Genomic DNA, 22,330 nt, shown 5'->3' on the forward strand with positions numbered 1-22,330 from the left:
CAGGAGCCTCTCTTGCCTCCAGGGCAGTGCTAAGGAGAAGCAAGCCGAGCGGTAAGGAGCAGTGAGCAGGAGGGTGGTAAGGACCGAGGGGTCCTGGACTGCGAGAAGGCGCAGGCTGGGCTGAGGAACCCCCCTCCAGTGCACAAATTGTATGCACCAGGCCTCTAGTATTTAATAATTTAAACAATTTAAAACAAATTTTAAAATAATTACTCCCAAAACTGGTGAGGGGTAATAAAATAAATAATTATGTACATTCCTAGTTAATTATTTGTAATAATAATGTAATATGGACTAACAATGAGTGCTTAGTATGTATAAAGCCCTATACACATTCATTCATTTTGTTTATTTATTTATCACAACTCTAGGAAACACATAGTGATAGCCTCAATTTGCATATGAAGACATTAAGAAGATAAGTCTCAAATGCTCTGGAGATTTTGATTCTCACTTGTCATCTGGGGGAGGGAGGTTGGTGGGGAGAGGATGAGAGGAGAATTGCAAAGTCCCACAGGTGATTCTGATTTGCGCATAACTATCTCCCTACAGAGAAAACAAACTGCACTGTCCTGTAGATAAATGCATATAAACAATTTTGACAATATGTAGAATCTTAAAACTTTGATTCTACCCTAAAAATATTCTGAGGTAATAAAAATGTTTGTTAACAATTGCATTCTTCAGTAATTTTATAGTAGGAAATGCTATCTCAATTTGAAACAACTTAAATATCTAGCAGTAGTTAGAATAATTATGTGCCAAGTCCTAGTTTAAGCTTTACTTGAATTGTCTCATGTATTCCTTATAGAAACATTAAAAGATAGAGATTATAAATATTCTATTTTGCATATAAAAAAAACTGAGCCATAGAAAGGTTGAGTAATTAGTCTGAGATCACAGGCTGACCTACCCCATGGCAGCATCAGGGCCAGGGCCCATGCAACCTTACCTCAGAGTTTTCACTATTAACCATCAAACTCTACATTTTTTAATTCATTTCCATGATGGAATATTATGAAGCCATTAGAGATAATGTTTTCAAAGAGTTTTTCATAACATGAGGAAATATTTACATTTTATGCTTGGAAAACTGCATATATATGATCTCAGCTATGTAAAAAATATACAAAGAAAATGCCTGGAAGAAAATACACAATTAACAGTAATTGTCTTTGAATGTTTTGATCATTTATTTTCTTCTTTATACTTTTCTGAATTTTTCTTATTTACTACAGTAAACATGTGCCTTTAAAAAAAAAGAATATCCAGGATAGAAAATAAAAAGTCATGCTCATGCTGAATTGCCCTTATTTCCATTTTGACAATGCATTTTAAAATTTGACAAAGTAACTTATATTTAGGGCATTAAGGAAGGGAGCAAGTTTAATATAAAATGTCTCTAACTGTTTATTAATGGAACAATGCTTCTTGTATTAATAAAAGAGGACCAAGATTAAGGCTTATGTGCTCTTGAATTTCTAATCCCAGAACCTAGCAGTGCCTTTTTCAGTATTCACTGGTAAATATTTGCAGAATGAGTGACCTTATCTTGTTTAATTAAAAAAAAAATCAATGACAAGAAATGGAAGAATTCTTTATCAAATTTGTAGTAATAACTGATGCAACAGAAAAAGAGTCAAAATTTGAAATTATCTAAGCCCAATTCAGATAAAATGTAATACTCCTTAAAGTTTCAAGAATATCAATTGTTTATGTATCAAAAGTCTTAAAATGACTTATCCATTGATTTACCGATTCAAGAAACACCCCAAAGAAATAACTATGGATGTGCACAAAGGCTTAGCCTCAATGATGCTCCCTGATAATACCCAAAGATTAGAAACAGTTCCATAAGAATAGATGAAAGGTTGAATACACTGTGGGTATACTTAAAATACAATACTGTCCAGTCAAAGGATGCTGCAGCAATTTACTTATTGATGAAGCTATCCTATATAATAAAACCCTAATATGCAAATTGACCGAATGGTAGAACAACCGACCGCTATGACACGCACTGACCACCAGGGGGCAGATGCTCAACACAGGAGCTGCCCCTGGTGGTCAGTGCACTCCCACAAGGGGAGCATCGCTCAGCCACAAGCCAGGCTCATGGCTGGTGAGCGCAGTGGCGGTGGCGGGAGCCTCTCTAATCTCCATGGCAACACTGAAGACCCCTTGGGGATGTCTAGCTGCTGGCTTAGGCCCACTCCCTGCCCGCAGCAGTTGGACATTCCCTGAGGGGTCCCACACTGCGAGAGGGCACAGGCTGGGCTGAGGAATGCCTCCCCCCCAGTGCACAAATGTCATGCACCAGGCCTCTAGTATTTTCATAATATGTTCAATAAAAAAGCAGACTATAAAATACTGCAAACAGTGTGGCCCTAATTTGGTTAAAAAAATGTAAAAGTGGTAAATAGCTAGAGATAAATACATATAATACAGCTTGGAAAGCTATACCTTAAAATGTTAGTGGTAGATATCTTTGCATGATGTAATTATGGGTAGCTTATGTATATTTTTTTCATAATGCTCTGTTAAATGTGAATTCCTTTTTTTTAATGTAAAAATATCTCCTACATAACTCTAGAATGGGATGTTGCAGTTGGTGCTGATTTTACAACATTTCATGTAAAAAAAAGAAGAAAAAAACTCAAAAACCCACGTCTGGATGTTTGGCTGCCCTAAGCTCTTATATAGCAATAGCATCAACGCAGCACGGCTGCTAAAAAGACATTAACTCCAATCTTAAGTGACACCCCTAACAGCAAACCTCCAGACTATGGGCAGCAGTGACTCCCTTGGGCTCTGCAATGGGCAAAGCACATAGATAATATTGCATTCAGTTCCTGGCATTATTTTAGGAAAAGAACTGACAAACCAGGGAGTCCAGAGCAAAGCAGCAGGTGGCAGGGACATCTGTCATGAGCAAGATTTGCCCAGAAAAGAAGAATCTACTGAGAGGCATTACCTCTACCATCCTTCCCATCTTAGTGTCTGTTTCCTTTTATATAATCCTCCCTGAGCATCTACCACTGGGAAACATTCTGGCTAGTTCCCCAGAACGGCACAGTCTTATCTACAAGGGTGGGAGATGGTTGGAGTTGGAATGAGACCCAGGAGGAAGAGATAGGTCCAGAGGAGAGTAAGCTGAAGTGAGAAAGAGAAAGACAGGCACAAGAGGGGACAAGGGCAAAAGTGCATTCCTGGAGGGCTTACGGAGAGCCCTGAAACCCAGATCTTGGCATGGGAGGAATTGAGAGGCTAAGAGATCACCAGCAACAGCAAAATAGAAAGATGGCTTTGGCAGTAGCTTTTAAAGTGCCTCAGGTCAGGGAGTAGTCATGTTACATTAAACTCATTTATTTATTCATCAACTACTACCCAAGTGCTTGGATGCTGCAGACACAAAACGGAGTTTCACATACAAGTGGCCCTGGCCTGGAGCTAGGAGCCTGTGTCAATAGAAAAAGAACAACCAAATGGATTTTGTTGAAAAATAAATGACACATTACAAATGTACATGTTCTTTTTGCAGAAGAATCATGCTCAAATTCTATGTATCATTACTTTTTATCATAAAATAGGCTTCCATGTTTATATCCTGACAGCATAATTTAGCTTATGAGCCCACTGAGCAAATTCTTTAACTTGTACAGTCATCTACTGTTCGTTGTCATTCCAGAGTTATCGGGTGGTCGTAAGCAGTTTGTGTATCAATCCCTGGTCATGTAGAGTAGGTTGTCCATGTTTTTAAGACCAAGAAAATTTCGAGGCATGATTTAGGATTTATCAACATGAAGAAAAGGTGTCGGATGAAAAGCTGAAATGATCAAACAGGGGCTATTGAACTCAGTTATTCTCTATTGAAAATGAATTAATTAAAGCTAAAAAATGGTAAGAACACGATAAGCCATTTGCCTTATTTAAAGCTTTATGCTTAAAATTTCATGAGACTCAAAATGAAATGTTTCTAAGTTAGAATATAGAAGGGCATTTTCTATATCCAAACATAGCAAAAAAATAATTTCTATAACATGATTTCAAGGGAGCAAAGAAAAGTGTGGGAAAAATATGGTTACATATTTGTAAAGTTTGATAAACCTGAATTTACATTTCTATTTGACTACTTATTAGTTATGTGATTGAGGCAGATTAATGAACATATTCCAGTCTCAATTTTTTTCATGTTAAAAAATTTAATGGGGATGAAAAGTCTGCCTTGTGTGAATATTAAAAGATTTTATGAGATGTGTATTGTAAATGCCAAGCATATACCAATGCCTGCTTTAATATGAGTCTCCCCTTCCCTCATTAGAATCAAATTATTGGAGGCCAGCATGGGTTTTGACTGAGGCCAGTTGATTGACAACATAGCAGTGCAAGGACTTCTATCATCATATGTGCCTGGTGCTAGAGATGTAACTAGGAATGTAGATAAAATGTCAAAAACATCTCCCAGTACATGTAATGAAGTTTTAAAAAACGTATTTGTAATGTCTCTTTTATCATTTTTATTGCATTCAATTCAGCAAACATTTATTGAGTGCCTACGCCATTCATATTCATTCCCTAGTTTAGCAGAACTTCTATTGCATTTTGATGTGAGGTCAGAGACAGCTGTTTCGAGTCTCACGTTTTGATGACATTGAGAAGTTTTCTGTCCTCAACTCTGCGGTGCCAGTTCCCTTGGCCATTAAGCTCCAGGCTGGTATAAAGGAGTTCTATCAGCTCCATGAATTAACAAAGAATAATCCTTCCACAGAGCAGGAAATTCAATAACAAAGGTAGTCAGAAAGAGTGGGAAGAAGACAGTCAGAAAGAGGGAGGGGAAGTGAGGGACAGTTACAGACAGACAGAGGACAGTCAGAAAGATACAGGGGGGAAAGACAGACAAACGGACAATCAGACAGATGGACACTTAGACAGAATGATAATCAGATTGACAAAAAGATTGCTTTCTTGTCTTTAGACAATGATAGTACCTTACCTACTTCAAGGGCTATTGAAACAAACATTTCTAGCCCTAACTGGTTTGGCTCAGTAGATAGAGTGTCGGCCTGTGGACTGAAGGGTCCCGGGTTTGATTCTGATCAAGGGCATATACCTTGGTTGCAGGATCCTCCCTGGCCCTGGTGGGGGCTTGTGCAGGAGGCAACCAATGGATGTGTTTCTCTCACATAGATATTTCTCTCTGTCTTTCCTTCTGTCTTCCACTCTCTCTAAAAATCAATGGAAAATATCATCGGGTGAGGATTTAAAAAAAAAAGAAGAAACAAACATTTCTAAAAATGAAAGAAAGTATTACGTTCTAAATGGTAATGAAAACTATCAATATTAAATGTCAAATAAAATACACAAATCACACTAACATAAGTATATGTGATTTTTAAACATTTCTATAAGCAGCATACTGAAGCCAATCAATCTTCATAAAAAAAAAATATCTGAAAAAGAGGTCAGATCCATTCAGAGCCTTCAGGTGAAGCTGCTTGGTTTTCAAAGCTAATCAGCTCATGCCTCCTCCTGTGACATTCACCTAGTCATTGGGAGCTCACAGAGATCCAGCTCTACCCCTCTCTTAGAATTAGATTCATTCATGGTGATTCTTCCAAGACAAAAGCCTCTCTGGCTTCTATCTTATAAAAATCTTCAGGGCAAGCTGAAGGCACGTACAGATGGACTGAATCATAGTCAAGCTGCAGGGCTCCTACTTAGCCACCAAAGACTCCAGCTGGCAAAGCCTGACAGTTCCTTGACTGGGCCCAAGAGTGGTTTGTAGGAGGAGGTGGGGTTGGGAGGAGAACCACTTACTCAGAGCGCCGGGGCTCAGAAGGTTTCCTCAGCCATGAAAAAAAAGTCTAAAAACTTTTGCAACGAAATCTGCCTCAGTGAGTACACTGGCCCCTTCCACACCAGCAGCTTCACTTCCACAGGGTTTCCTGGGGCTTGAAGACACCTGACCACATGGCAGGGCCTGCGTGACTGTGGATGAACTGGGCAGGGAGGCTATTTTTGCCCACGGCCCTGTTGCTGGAGGAGACTGCAGGGCCAGGTTCGGTATGTAAGGTGCCGTCTTTAACCCTAAGGTGTCCCTGGTGACAAATAACCATAGGGCAAACACTCTAAACTGCTTTTCTCATAGCAGGTATGGGTTAATGATGCTAACCGCTCCTCTGGTCACCCCTGTGATCAAGGGCCTGCATTGATAGGCTGCAACCTGAACTGAGGCCTGGGATGGGTTGAGAGAAGAGACTGGAGGTCTAGCCTGTGACAGACTGTGGGCAAATCACTTCCTGGATGTAAATCTCAGACTCTGCATTTGTAATATAGAGAGGCTAGAATAACTGGTTGCCAAGGTCCTTCCTGGCTCTGATTTTACCTACATCCCTAATGTCCGTATCTTAGATCCTTCACCCAGCTGGCAATCCAAGGCTGGATACTGATCCCTTAACCTAGTGCTCCAACCAGCAGAAGCCAACAACCACAGGTCAGGACCAGGGACCCCCAGGCAAGAGATGCTGCCATGTCAAACCTGACCTACTCTCTCATTCTAGCCAGGTGAGCAAAATTGCATATTCCCTTCCTTTCCTTTGCTCTACGACAGATGGAGTGTCCCAGAACAGCCAGCTCTACACACAGCTGCAGCCCCCAGCAGGCTGACAACTGCCAAGCCCAGCTGATGAACGGAGCCCTCCCTGCGCTGGCCATCCTTCAGGATAACACCAGGCATTTCTTGCACTTAGGCAGCATTTCTGCCAACATCACAATAATGGCCAAACTCTAGGCAGTAGGAGGAGAGAAAACCCAATAGCACAAGGATATAATCCAATCTCAGCAGCCTTAATCAGACCAAGGAAAACAAGTTGTGTTCTTGCTGGGCTCTTAGTAGTAATTCTTTCTGACATTGAGTTTCATGATCTGCCTATCCATGGGTAGGTGTTTTGCAGGGGGAGGGGGGGGGAGGGGGGGGGGAAGCGGGGAGAGAAAAACAAACAAACCAACCCATTTTTCAAGATTGATATCCCATAAACTAGCTGAGATCTCTAAAGCCTCTACAATCATCTCTCCCCGCCCTCCAAAGCTTGCCCAGAAGTGTCCTTTAATTTGAAGAGTTTCTTCTGTTTCATTTAGAGGTGTGATGTTTGGCATGGTGATCTGGTTCTCAAAGCAGCCCTTTCAGGCCAGCTTTTGTTCATCACAGAAGCCTAGACCACATACGCAAGATAGAGCAGACTCATGCCAATGGTTTGAAATTAAAGAATAAATGAAGGAGGCAACAGATTTCAAAAGAAAGCCAGCCCCTTGGCAAAGGACATGGGGCGAGAACACGGATACTCAGAACAGCCCAGATCCCTTTACCTTTGTCATTAGAGAGCCCCTGAGGACTGATTCTTGTTTGACTTGGAGCCTGTAGTTTGACAAAGTCTGAACATGACCCCTAAATTGATTTTAAATCCTTCTTCAGAGGAAAGTGAAATGATAAAACACACAGCACCCTTTAGAGGCCATCTGTCAGAACCACTCAACAGATTGGGGCTTAAAACTCAGTTAGCTAGTTTTTGTTTAAACTTTCAGAGAATTTGCAGGTGTGAAATGGGCCCCCAGGATGGCAGGCCTCTTCAGGGCCCAGGTTCTAATGAGGACTCCATGAGAATTACTAGACAATGGGACCAGGACAGGCCTATGAGGCTCCAACCAAGCCCATTTCCTGGTTCACACGGAGGTCTCCAGACATACGAAATCTCCCTCTCAGATCAGAAGTGCTTCGTCTGTTTTCTCTAGTTGAAAATTCACAAAGAAAGCTCTCAGAGAACAGTGGGTTTCTCTATTACAGCATGTAAAACTTAGGCTTGCAACCCCAAAATACCAAAAGCTAGCATTTTGCCTATTTCTATATCGGTTTCCTACATGACCATGGGATTAGCAAATTCCTGAGTATCCAATCCAAAGTCACTACACTGGAGGGAACTGCGGCCCGCAGAGGAGAAATACTTGGCCAAAACTTTGCAGCGTGTTGGTGGAAAAAAGCAAGATCCCACTGCAGTACACTGTCCTTCCTAATTTCTCTGCTACTTTGGGACCAGGGTAGTGGGAGAGGCTCTGGGTTGGGGACAGGATGGACCAACACAGGGAAGTGTGCTTTTCCCGCTATCTGTTGCTCTGTCACAACCACTCCAATATTTAGGGCTTAAAACAATGACAACATCTATTTTGCTCACAAATCTGCAGTGTAGGCAGGGCTTGGCAGGGCAGCTTATCCCTGTTCTGCTCAGTCAACTGGATGATTTGAGGGCTGGAGGCTGGAATCAACCAAAGGCTCACTCACTCACATGTCAGGTGGCTGATGCTGCCTCTTGGCTGGGACATCACCCAGGGCAGTGGCTGGAACTCCTAGAAATGGCCTTTCCATGAGGCTGTTTGCCTTCTTCACAGCATGGTGGCTGGGTTCCCAGGGTTTGGGTGAGGGCATCAAGAGTGAGTGAGAGAGAGAGAGAGAGAGAGAGAGCACCAGACGGAAGCTATTCCCTTTCCCAATGTAGCCTCAGAAGTCACTCAGTGTCAACTCTGTGTAGTCTATTAGTCAGGTGTGAGCAACCCAGGTAAGCCCGTTTTCAAGGAAGGGAAAGGAGGAGTGTCAACGAATTTGCAGCCAACACACAGCAAAAGACTCCTTTTTCTACCACATAGGATAGAAAATAGGAGTGGGTTTCCACTATTTCATATAATCCCACAAGAAAACTTGCTTATTCTGTGCCTACTCTATAAAAGGCACTATATTAAAGCTTTTATATGCATTATCTCCTTTCAACTTCATTCCCAACAACAGAAATCACACTCATTTTACAGATGAGGAAACTAAGACTCTGAGAATTAGCTTGCCTAAGCTCTCTCAACTAGGAAATGGCAGAGAAGGTTGTATTCCGGGTCCGGATCTAAAGCTCGTTCTTCTCTCACGAGTTGCACTTCAGCAGTGGGCAGGGACTATATCCTGGTGCTGTGTGATGGTTAATTTTATGTGTCAACTTGACTCAGCTAAGGGATGCCAGATAACTTGGTTAAACATTATTTCTACGTGTGTCTTTACAGGTGTTTCTGGAGGAGATTAGCATTTGAATTGGTGAGCTGAATAAAGCAAATAGCCCTTTCTGGTGTGGGTGGGCATTATCCAATCCATTGAATAGAACAAAAAGGGGGAGGAAGGTAATAGTTTCTTTCTTCCTGACTGTTTGAACTGAGACATCAATCTTCTCCTACCCTTGGGCTGGAACTTACACCATCAGCCATGCTCCTGGTTCTTACTCATTATGACTCAGACTGAAATTTACACCATTGGCTTTTCTGGGTTTCCAGTTTGCAGATGTCAGACCATGGAACTTCTCGACCTCCATAACTGCATGAGCCAATTCCTTATCAAAAATCTCATATAGCCCTAACCGGTTTGGCTCGGTGGCTAGAGTGTTGGCCTGCAGACTGAAGGGTTCCAGGTTCGATTCCCGTCAAGGGCATGTACCTTGGTTGCGGGTACATTCCCAGTGGGGGGTGTGCAGGAGGCAGCTGATCGGTGTTTCTCTCTCATGGATGTTTCTAACTCTCCATCCCTCTCCCTTCCTCTCTGTAAAAAATCAAATATATATATATATATATATATATATATATATATATATAATCTGATATATATCCTGTTGGTTTTATTTCTCTAGAGGACCCTGACTAATATATGGTGCAACATCCTAAAAAATGCTGATGTGATATATGCAATAAAATTACCAAAACTCTCACAGTTCCCGGCAAAGTCTACTTCTTGCACAGATAGGAAGAAAACTGGAGTTCTCAACTTGGATGGAGTACTCCTGGTGAAACTGTGTCTACCTTTTGTGCTAATGGAGTGATCAGTAGTTCTTTTGCCTGGCTAGATCTTTTCGTCCTTCAGGCCCACCTTAAATGTCACCAGCTCAAAAAGTCCTTTCTTGATCACCCTATCAGAGGAGGTTCCTGCACACTGATATGTTCTATCACTGCTTGTTGTTTGTTTCCTTCACATTGTTCATCCCAATCTGTAACAGATATCAGTTTAGTTACTTGCTCATTGTCTGACTCTCCTTCTGGACTATAAGCTCCATGAGAGCGGGGACATCAAGTGCCTAAAATAGTGCCTGGCAGAGAGTAGGTGTTAAATAAACATTTTTGGATGAACAAATGAATGAATGAAATAATGATTCTAGACTGTGAATATCTTGAGATCAATTCTTGACCTCCAGGTGCGAGGACTATAGGTCCAAACTGTCAAGCCCCACTATGGAAGAATCAATTATAATAATAGTGACCTTAATGCACTATTTACTGTGAGTCAGATACTTATCACTCTGAATATTATAACATTTCATCCTTACAATAACCCTGTAGCATATGTGTTATAACTCTTACCATTTTATAGATGAGGAAACTGAATTTCAGAGAAGATATGTAACCTCTATAAGTTAACACTGCTACACAGAAGTAAGGCGCCCTAGCCAGTTTTGCTCAGTGGATAGAGCATTGGCCTGCAGACTGAGGGCACAGAGTTTGATTCCGGTCAAGGACAAATACCTTGGTTGCAGGCTCCTCCCCAGCCCGGGGCCTGGTCGGGTGTGTGAAGGAGGCAATCAATTGTGTTTCTCTCCCATCAATATTTCTCTCTGTCTTTCCCTCTCTTCCACTCTCTCTAAAAGTCAATGGAAAAATATCCTCAGGTGAGAATAAGAAAAGAAAAGAAAAGAAAAGAAAAGAAAAGAAAAGAAAAGAAAAGAAAAGAAAAGAAAAGAGAGGAGAGGAGAGGAGAGGAGAGGAGAGGAGAGGAGAGGAGAGGAGAGGAGAGGCGAGGCGAGGCAAAGAAAAGAAAAGAAAAGGGAAGGGAAGGGAAGGGAAGGGAAAGGAAGAGAAGAGAAGAGAAGAGAAGAGAAGAGAAGAGAAGAGAAGAGAAGAGAAGAGAAGAGAAAAGAGAAGAAAAGAGAAGAGAAGAAAAGAAAAGAATCAAGGCTAAGATTCCCAGTGAGGTCGGTTTGATTCCATAGTCTTTCTCTTTGCTATTAGGCAATACTGCCAACAATAGGTTTCTTTAAAGGTCTAATAAAAAAGCAACTGGAGATCAATTTTAAAACAATAATTTTTTATGAAAAAAAGAGAACTGCATACCAGAATCTCTGGCAATGCATTCCTGACATAAAGTTAGTATTTGGACCAGGTCCCTGTTTATTAGTGACAGATACCCAAATTGTAGGAGCCTGGATCTTCAGAAGACACATAAGGAGTGGTATAAAAAAGTTCAGCTTTGCTTGAACCCTTTAAATAAGATGACTTAATGTAACTTACACTAAACTCTCAGTTTTCTACCTAGGAATCAGCTTTGACACAGGACTTGGCCCTCATGCTGCCTCTAGCATCTCTCCTAGTTGTGTTTTGTGATATACTCATGTAACTAGGAAATCTGTTAGTGAGAGAAACCTGATGTTTTCTGGACTCCTCTACAACTCTAGAACTTTAGGCCAATATAGGAACAAAAGTTCCTATAATTGCTCCCAGTTGCTAGCGTTAAGATATCTACTACACTCTAAGCCTTTTATGTTTTCTACTCTGAACATGTGTTTGAGCCATATTCCAAGTGTCTTCTCATCTGGGAAAGAAAAATAGAATCTATCATGCATTTGCCAGCCTTTCTATTCATCCTGCAGAAACATAATGTAATAAGCCATGTAAATATTGTTATGCTAAAAGAACCACCGTCTCTGAGATGAATCTCATGCATTCCTTTATTTTTCACGGAATCTCAGGGTTGGAAGGTTCTTCAGGGGGCCACCAAGTCCATGCACCCACTCAAAGCCTTTGGCAATTACAGCTGATCCCTCTGCCTTTCCTCCACAAGATTTCAAGTGTGTTTGCAAGAGAGGGGGTGAAAGTGGGGGGAGGGGAGGAGAGACACTAATCTATGAGTGGCCAACGTTGAATGATGGAAAGATCCTCTTTATTTAGAACTTCAACTTGACCTTCCTCAAACTGCCCTTTAAGGAACTGAAGGAAAAATAGCCCATTTCTTCTCTTCTAATCAGTGCTTTATTCATAATAATATGTTCCAACTAGTCTGAAATTTTGAAAACTTATCTTTGAAAACAGGTGCTCTTAAGAAAGATTGTTTGCATAATAAAACCTAAAAACTAATTTCAGGAACGATTACCTACAAGTAGTAGACATTGAACAAATGGATGATGAATGAACAAGTAGCTTCACACCAATTAAAGTAGAAATTTCCATTATATTCTTAATAGACACCATTGAGTCACCATCTGGGCACATCAACTTTGAAGGAAGAGGAGAATATCTCAGACCTCAGAGGGAGGGCTGATGTCTCTTTCCCCCTTCCTCACCTCAGCCTGGGAGACCAGAAAAACCATCGTCTTAAATTCACCATCCCCTTAATGTCCAACAGAGGGCCTAACCAGAGTGAATGCTCAACAATACTCCATAGAATTTCCAAAATGGAAAAGACCCCCATTAAGCCTAACCATTTTGCTCCAAGAAAAACAAACCAGCAATATTCAGTGGTTAGGCCCAAGTACACTGGACATGACCTCAGGAGTCCCTGGAAGGCTCATATTTGAACATCCCCATCCCCAAACACCTTTACACCTGCTATTGATGCCTAAAGTTCCTTTATGGAAGACTAGAGCCTGTCACAGCACACATTGTCAACCTTTCCCTTCAAAAGTGTCAAGATCCAAAGAAAAGCTAAATTGACTTCAACTCACACTAAGGTGTAAAGGGTTGTTGGCAAGCTACAAGAAACCCTTTTTGGAAAGCTACAAGAAACCAATTACAAACAAAAGAATGAATCAAGGGAGCCCTAAATCTCCTATTCTCTGGGCTAAATGGTTAGAATAAACTGAGATTGCCTATCTCCTCTGGGAAAAAACCACACACACATGTTTGAGTAGACTTCCCTTCTTAAAAGATGCAAGACCCACAACAAGGGACCCACATAGTGCCTCTCAGCTCTGTATTCATTACGTGCTTTGCAAAGGTATCTGTACCCCATTAATTGCACATTGGGGAAAGCTCCAGTATGTCTGAATCAGGAACCATGCACACTAATGCTTGGCCTGGGTCTGCTCTGGAATGACACTCCCCACTCATGGCTCTATGAATCAGCTGCCCATATTCTCTCCCTCTCCCTCTCCCCTTCCTCTTCTGCTTCTCCTCCTTCTCCTTCTTCAGGTTTTATGTGAAAGATGATCTTATTAAAATCACCAGAGCAGTTTTTCAAGTCACTCCTATATTCCCAACCTCCTTAGGACATGCCTTGGGGGTAGAGGCTGGTGGACTGTCTTTTAGAACAGCTCCTCAGGTACTAACTACCCTTCCTTCCAAACATGAGTCCAAAGAAAAGGCCCTTTAATCATGAAAAGATAATAGAGTTACATACATATCCTAAGGGCCCCAGAAAGACCCACAGGACCCCTTGCTAACTAGGATTATGGGCCCCAGACAGGGCTCTGCCTTCTATCCTTGAATGAAGTCCTCAGGTCCAACTCCAAGGAAAGATCTAACCATGCTGGGAAGAAGGAAGCTCCTATCCAAGGTTGTGGAACCCCATTCACCCTCAGTCCCCAAGGAAAAAGAGGTCATGGCTTCCTCCATGGCCCAAACACCTCCAACCTCATGAGCTCAATCGTTTATTAGCCCACATAAGAGGAGCTTTGATTTAGTCCAACAGCTTGTCTATATGGAAACTAGACTGGCATTTTTTAGTTCACTGAGTCCTTCCCCAGATTCTAACAAGATAGGGAGAGGAGAAATGAGTCCTCTTATTTTACAGGATGGGAACACATTCTCTCTGAGGCCTGTGGTATTCGGAGTGTGGCCCCCTCCCCTAAAACAGCCCCAAACCCTTGAAAGCAGGTTCATGTCAATATCTCAAGGGCAGCCTTAACCAGAAGAAATGAGGGCTCCCCACCAAGAAAAACAGTCTCGGGAAGTATTTCAGGGAAGAGGCACTGCCAGGGAGAAGCCGTCTCAGGGAGCGTGTGTACATGGAGCTGGGGCAGGTGAAGTAGTTTTATTGGGGTTTGGCCTGAGCTGTGGTCCCGGGGATGGCGAAGGCGTTGGGCCACACACACATATTGGGTATGAGCATCTCAGCTTCTTGCTTCTTTTGTGACTCTAGATAATGAGTACTTTCTGCTCCTCTTGCCTTCTGCTACCCTGAGTTAATGAATTACAGCAGACAACTGGTTCTGAGGTAGCACAGAATCCCAACTGCCAGGCTCTGCCTGGATGAGGCTCCAATTTGCCGAAGCTTAGGGACAGTTCTGAGGCAGGACTGTTCCATGAGGTGATGTGTAGCCAAGTGAGGCAGAGAGGCAAAGGGAGTGCTCATGTTCTCATGTTCTAGCTTTTGGGGACAGTTCTTGCTTTCAGATCTGTCTTTTGATTTGACCACAAGTTCTCATCTTTGGTGATGAAAATATACACAAACCCTAGAAATATTATCAAAAATAACCATGAAATAACAATGATGATAAATATAACTTTTTTGAGATTCATGTGATATTAATGTTCTCCCCATTTTAGAGATGAGAAAACAGAGACTTGGAAAGCTAAGGTAATTGCCCAAAGCTACCACCACCTCACCGGGTGCATCTGTCCCCAAAGACTTTACTGGGCTCTATACCCTGCTGCTTCTCCCCTCACATACTACCCCAACACTACAGAGTAGCCCTGGAAGGTAGGATGAGGGAAAAACAGTCTTGTCATCTAGCCAGCAACCCCGATCTTACTCCCCAAGAAGTTGAGGGTCACACCCAAGGGTGAGCAAGGGGGGGTCAATCAAAGGAGTGAGGCTTGGCTGACTGGCTGCTTACACTCCAGCAGCAGCTCGCTGGTGTCTTCCAGAGCCTGCAAGTGGAATCTAAGGGGATATCCTCTGTGCCACACGTGTCCAGCTGCCGCTGGCTCCTGAGGCTCGAGAGAGTGGGGCTGTGTGTAGTCCACGGCCAGGATAAAGTGCCCATCTCCTCCACTAGGCCCATTCAGTCTCATTTCTCCTCTTATCAGCATACTGCTGAGGGTCTGCCAACTCAGAAAAGGCCTCTGAAGCTAACAGTTCTGCCCATGGCAGAAACACACAAAAGGAGGAGAAACAGGTTGAGAATTTCAGAATGTGCAATAAAATGGAAAGCCCTGCAGCGTTCCTAGCACCGAAACGTTAAAATAAAATCATTTGACAATTATTTGCCTGGATCAAGAAGGTGAAGTCATTTTTTAGAGCAGCCACTAATCTTAGAAAATAATGAGTATGATTTGATCCGTGTAAGGAACCAGAGCATTTGAAGATTTCGCTGCCAGAGGCTCTGAACTTTCATGAGGTGTCCACAAAGACTGGAGGTGTGCTGTTTGGGGGGGGGAGCACTACCACTGCAAGCATTTGCCGAGGTGGTAGGAGTCTTAAGATCAATGATTTCCTTGATTACCTTGTTTCCCCCTCTAGCGAGCCTGGTCTCCATCTCAATTTCTATTCCTATCAGCCAGAAAAATAAAGATTGTTTACAGAGCTGAAATAACACCTGCTTGGTTTATCTTATTTTAGAAACAATAAAAGCTAGAGAGTTGGAAGGATTAAGGAGGAAAAAAATCAATTGTGTTCCTTCATGTTGGAAACATTAAAAAATAAGTCACCCTGCTACCTGCTCTAAGGCCCAATTTGGCTCTACATTACCCAGGGCGATTTCCAATTTCATTCTGCAATGTCCCAAGGTTTAAACTCAACTGAACCATAACTGGGTGCCCTTGAAAGACTCCAAGAAATTTTTTCTGGTCAATTTTTTATAAATTCAGGCCACAGATCTGATACTAAATGTGCCAAAAGAAACAAAAACATTTGCTTTTGGCATTAACACCTAAATACAGAAGCAGCCTGAATCTGGCTGAATCGCTTTAAATGTTTTTAAAGTGTTTTACATCTTCTTACTTTTCAGTATCTTTGTAAGGAAGAGGAGGGAGATCCCCTCCCCCCATTATACAGATGTGAGCATTGAAACAAAGAAACAAGAGAGGAATCCACTGGCTCCAAGCCACAAGGATAAGCAGTTGAGCTGGATTAGAACCCAGGTTTTCTGACTCCCAATGCAGTGCTCTTCCATGCACCTTTGCGGAATGCAAAGTACAGCCCCTTATTCCCCAGATGCCTCTCCCTGCAAAGGCAGATTTGGAGGGCAGAGCAGTTTGAAGGGTGACCTCACCACACTGGCCATGAACTAACACACATGTCCCCTGCCCACCCTCGCTAACTACAGGCAGAAACCTGTAGTCAGCCACTCCCTGACCGTTTCTTCATCTCTGGTGAGGGAATACTAAATATTCTAAAGCAGCGTTCCAAACCTATTTGGGAATGAAGATCTATTCTAAAGCTAAACATTTTTGTCAACTCATGCATGCCGATGAGTGTACGCTAGTACTCAATGATATTATGTGCCAATAAGAAAAAAAATTTCTGAATGAGTTTATATTTTTCCTAACCACAGCAGCTTCTAAATTCATTTGAGGCAAAGTAGCATAGAAATGTGCAGGACAAATATTTCCACAGTCTAAGGAGCTGCTGGGTACCAACATCACAAAGGCAAGGCCTCTTCTTCCAGATCCTAGCCCAGAGCTGCTTTGGATGTATGAAGAAGTGATTTTGAATTTGGATGCCTATGAGGAAATGGTTATGAAGTTTCTCCACCAGCAGCTTCTCTAACAGCTTTAACTTTGGGGGGGGTAGGGGTTACTAGGGGCCAGTGGGGAGGGGCTGTGAGGGGTCCTCTGGCAATTTTCCATAATGAGGTGATTTCATTCCGAAGCTAGTAGCCAATTCCCTGTCCATGGGACGTGTTTCTCAGCCCTACCTCCCCCTCATGGACTTTTATTTTGAGTAAACCTGCTTCTTTCCAAAACACCTCAACCCTATAATCACAGGCCTGACTCTGCACAGGTGAGTGACCCTGTATGAGGACCTATGCTGCACCACAAAACAACTTTGCCAGGAAGGTCCAGTATGTCAAACACCCAACATCCTCGTCTCTGTGCTGAGACCAATCCACTGGTTGGTGCTTTGACAAGGAACCCTGAGGTTTACGGGGAGGACTTCTCTGGGGACCCATTTTACCACAGCACCTATTTCTATAGACTATCTCAGGGGCTGGGACTCAAAGGGCACACAAATGGAGGAAAATGCTAAGCTAAAGTCTTTCTTCTCCTCAGAATGGATCCTGCCAAGTAGGAGAAGGCAAGATTTGAGAAGAGGGAAGTGGGTGATAGGAGCTCACCATTTTTGGGTGCTCTGCCTGTGGCAGGCAACAAACCAAGCACATTATATCCCTTTTCATGTAATTGTCTTATTAACTTCAGAAGGTGCATATTATTACCCACCTCCCAATTTTGTACATGGAAAAAATGAGAGAACTAACTTGCCCTCTATTAGACCTCGTCAGTGGAAGAATGCTCACAGCTGGCTCTATCCCCTGTGGGTAGAAGACCCTTCCAAACACATGTTGACTGTTTTATAAACTGTCTCAACTCTGAAATAGGCCCCTTATGAAAGTACATTCCATCATTTATGAATTCATTTATTCTTCAAATAAATGCCAGACACTGCTGGGATTAAGATCAAGTGAACAAGACCAGCAAGATCCCACCCCCAGGAAACTGACATGCTAGTGGGAACAAATAGCATCGGTGTACAATGCCAAGGAGTGATAAAAGCTGTAATGACAAAATAAAGCAGAATAAAGGGCTAGAGAGTGACTGGGGGCCAGGGAAGGCCTCTTAAGGAGATAGCAGTTGAGCAGAATTCTGCATGCTTGGAGCAAGCGAGCAACAGGGAATATTGAAAAGAAGAGAGTTGCAGGCAGAGGATGCCGCATACAAAGGCTTTAAGGCAGGAGTCCAAGTGGCAGGATCTGGGAAAGGCCAGGGTGCCACTGTGGCTGGAGTAAAGTCTGGGAGTGGAGTGTAGCATGGAGTGAAGTCAGAGGGGTAGCCTGTTGTAGTAACAACAGCCAATGCTCCTGACACTCTTCCTAGTGGCAGGCACCATTCCTGTGCCCTATGAGATCCCATCATCCCTGTTTTACAGATGACAACCCTGAGTTATGTAAGTGGCAGGGCTGAACAAGAGACAGTCTGAATCCACCGTCCATGCTCTTGCTATACCACTCTTTATGCCCCCTACGTAAGGTTGCCCGATACAATACAGGATGCCTAGTTTCATTTGAATTTCAGATAAATGGCAGGTAGGTTTTTTCCACTTTATTTTTATTGTTTGAAAATTTGAAACTCTAACCTTTTGCAAGTAGTTTTTTAGCATGAGCCTATTCCCAAATATTGTGTGACATTCTGTTTCTATTGTTGTTCTCATTGTTTGTTTTTTTGTCAGATCTGTCAACACTACCTGTAAGCCATCATGAACTCTGGGTTTTTCCTAAATGTGCCCAAATCCTCTAGAGCAGCGGTTAGCAAACATTTTCTTCAAAGGATCTGATAGTAAATATTTTGAGCTTTGAAAGCCACAGACAGATTCTTATCAAGTATTCTTCTTTGTTTTTGGTAGCCTCATCTCTTTTCTAAAGTTAACAAATTTGAATGCAAGTCTACAGGATCTTCACATCAGACCTGTTTCTTCATTATTGTACCTTCCTGTTCCTTGAGAATATTCATTATCTTTCATTTGACTTAGGTTTTCTGTCTGCCTTTCCATTTAGGCAATTTAGTGGGTGATTTAGCTAACTGCAAGGTGTCTGGTGTTCGAGAAATGGTAACAACAAAACAGCCAAGCAATACTATTGAAAGAGCCCTCCACCAGGTACTTAGGAAGTCCTAGAGAAATGGAAACTCCCTGAGTATGTGTGTGCAGGCACGCGCATCTGCGTGGGATTAAAGAGCAGGAACATCATTTTGATTTGGCCTTCTAGGGACAGGGCACAGTGCCAGAGTCTTCCCCTGACATCCTCTCTGGGGAGTTGCCAATGTCTGGCTTTGACCAATGTGACTGTTTTAAATCAGAAACACTCTATGGCTTTTGGACAAAATTCAAAGCCATAATAAGAGAGATGTCTGTAATCTCTCTCTCTTTTCTTTAATCTAGTTCTTTGGGTTTCATGATCTTTGGAATTTGTAGCTGAAGAAACCCATTAGTGATAGGTACCATGATGAACAGGTCTGAGTATTTATGTAACAACATTGCAGATGAAAGTCTGAATAAGTCACTGCTTTCAAAGTCAAAAGCCATTGTCACATTAAGTTATTTGTGCACACAAGATGTCTGCTGCTCTTAGGAGTGCAAATAATAGCTTTGCCAATATGAAAACAAAACATAATTACTTAACAATAAACATACTGTACACTGGTAACAGCTGTTATCAACAGCATGTTTGAAACCAAAACAAAGTAAGTATTACAGGATCTTTCTAAACCCCTGCCTGTCATTCTCAGGAAGGTAAAGCTTTTTTTTTTTTCTATCACAGAAGTGTGACTAAGCTACAAGGATCTTCCTCAGACACCATTCTGCTCTCGCTCTACTCTACTCAAGCTTCCTGCCTGGCCTCATTTTGCCCAGTCAGAAAGTGGGCAGGTGATTCTAGAGGAGAGTTACTCAGAAGGTTTTCAGGACAGGCCTACTCATTGGGCATGTATGAATATTATATATTTTCCTCCTTGATATTTGAAAATTGTTTTGATAATTGCTTTACACCAGCTGTGAATTTTATACCAGCCTTCCAGATAAACATATAGCAATGGCTCATCACAATTTATACTGAGAATTTTGTTTGATAGCCCTAACCATGGGGAAGAAAGTAGTGGTAAATACAGTCCATTTTTGGAATTTCCATATATACACATATATACATTTGTTTCTTTCCACATAGTCACAAGAATGCCAGCACAATTCAAGACAGCTGTGAAATAGGCAAAATCCCTCCCCTTTCATCATCATTCCCTCCTCACCCCACCCTATACACTCCTTTCTGTTTGCTCAGCGAGTCTCTGGGGTCTGAGTGACTGACTTGTGTGAGACTCTTGGTACCGGCACTTATGATCTGGGTGACCTCAGGTAAGCTGTTTACCTCTCCAAGTCTCAGTTCCTTCATTTGGATATTGAGGATAATAATAATCCTCGCATCATTTCTGGGGGAGGATGAAATGAGAAAATGTATGTCAAAGTCCTACTGCATCTGGCACATAGTAAGGGATTGTTAAATGTCAGCAAGTATTTTATTATTATTGTTATTATTATCATTATTAGTCAAACTCGCTCATCATTCCCAGGGATGGCGCAAGTGCTGGACTTCAACTGCAAGATGGACACATGATTCCATAAAACCCTCCCCCTTTGATCTTTGCTAATTAGTCTGACCTATGACCTGGTTCAAGCGAGTGTCAGTGGATTCATGAGTTACCCTGTATGACTGGCTTTTGCCTCTCCTGCAACAGTAATTTTAGATCTAATATTAGGATCACTGTTCATTTCAGTTTAGGGTAGAAGGAGTGTTTGGGACTCTACAATCTACCATACAGAGACGTTTGCAGACAATTTATTAATCCACAGTAAGATCAGGTGAGCCGTGCTCAACACGCCCTGCCTCCTTCCTGAAACTTCGAAGAAGTTTCTGGTTTTCATACCCACACCTCTCCAGAGCCTCATGGTACCCCTCCTTCCCTTCTGCTATAAGGAAAACACAACTGCCTGTGGCTGCAGGTTTTCCAGAAAGCTCTGATGATTCAGCCCTGACGTGCCTGCAGGGGACACAGGGCCCACCTGCCCAGAGAGAACACATCCCCTCTCTCACAAACTTTGTCGCCACATTATAGAATCCTGCAGCTGCAGGGCCAGCTTGGCCTGAGTGGTCCCCTACCCTACTCACTAACAGAAAATAAACTCAGGGAGAAGACGCCCACCAGGCATTTATAAATGTGGGAGGTATCATCGTAGAGGAAGAGTAAGCAGACATTTATGGCAGACAGATCTGGGTCAAGTTCCTAGTTTTCCCAGCCTTTCCGTGATGTGGGGCTTGTTTCTTAGCCCTTGGAGCCTCAGACCTCCTGTGCCAAACGGGGACCATACAAACATTATGACACTCCACACAGAAGCAGGCTCTCCCCTTCTCAGCTGAGCCTGGAGGCCAGTGATACTACAGGGGGTGTGCAGAGCTACAATCTTTGTGGAGAAGTAAATCTTTTAGAAGCACAAGGAATAGCCATGACTGGCAAACAAAGCAAAATAGACTGGAAATTATTTCCAGTGGAACTTAAGCAAAAACTATGGAGCTGCCTTCCCTTTCCCACTGTCTGCTGCGCACTCACTGGGGAGACCCTTGGCGGCCCCATTAGAAAGACCACAGGGCTTGTCCTCTGGCTCCACACAACCACCCATCCTCTCCTCTGCAGCTGCGTGTTGCCCTCCCAGACAAAGACAGACTTCTGGGTGGGGTGAGCAATCTCTCCCCTTGGGTTCCAGTAATGAGCCCAGAAGTTTAGAAGGACTTTAAGCAGGAGGCAAGGAGAATACAATGTATATTTAGTATCTAATTTAGTCGGTTCATTTAAAAATCAGAAAGCATTCACCTCTACTAAAAAATGGCCCATTCTAGGTTAAATTCTTAATTATTCTGGAAAATGCAAATGAGAAGCCATAAATATAGAGTTGGGGAATAATCATGGTCTGCACAGTGTAAATTTAAGTCAATCGGTAAAGGGGGAAAGAAAATCATTTGCGTTAATATTAAGTCCAGCTGTTCTTTAAAGTTGGTTTTCCCTAGCCGAGGATTCTGCATTTGCTATGACCAAACGGTCTTCAAAACCTTCTGAGTTTAGACAATACTTAATCTGAACATCTAATAGGTCATCCTTCTCTAACATCATTGAACACTTCCATTAAACCCAAGTTATTAGTATCAACATTATGAGGCCTGTCAGAAGCAAGCCCATTGTTCAAATGAATTGACCTCCACTACAATTGACCTTAACATTGCTCAACTGTTTGACAGTCAATTATCTCATGATCTCCCTTCAAATGGGCCTCACTGCTGAAATAACTAATCCATTACAGAGGGAAGGTTATTTTAATAGCTGAGCAGAGAGTTGCTTTTTTGCAGTCTCCCCATGAGTATATACTGCAGAACAACTTGTAGCCCTCAATCCATCTGACAAGAGAAAAGCATCATGCCAGATTCATGTTTTAGGAGAGAGAGAGGGAAAATAAAGGCTTGGTTAGGACTCAGTAGTGGTTGAGATGATATTAGCCCTAAAAAAATATAGCAAC

At 42.4% G+C, this 22,330-nt stretch overlaps 1 protein-coding gene across 1 annotated transcript in view; it reads right to left on the reverse strand.

Moving 5' to 3' along the window:
* Window positions 1-22,330, reverse strand: part of ALK (ALK receptor tyrosine kinase) — a 572,354-nt gene that overhangs the window by 420,204 nt on the left and 129,820 nt on the right. The gene's annotated exons all lie outside the window — the stretch shown is intronic.

Source organism: Myotis yumanensis, unplaced genomic scaffold (genome assembly GCF_028538775.1).
Source record: "Myotis yumanensis isolate MYYU_CA2020_CCGP unplaced genomic scaffold, mMyoYum1.0.hap1 SCAF_11, whole genome shotgun sequence".
Lineage (NCBI taxonomy): Eukaryota > Metazoa > Chordata > Mammalia > Chiroptera > Vespertilionidae > Myotis > Myotis yumanensis.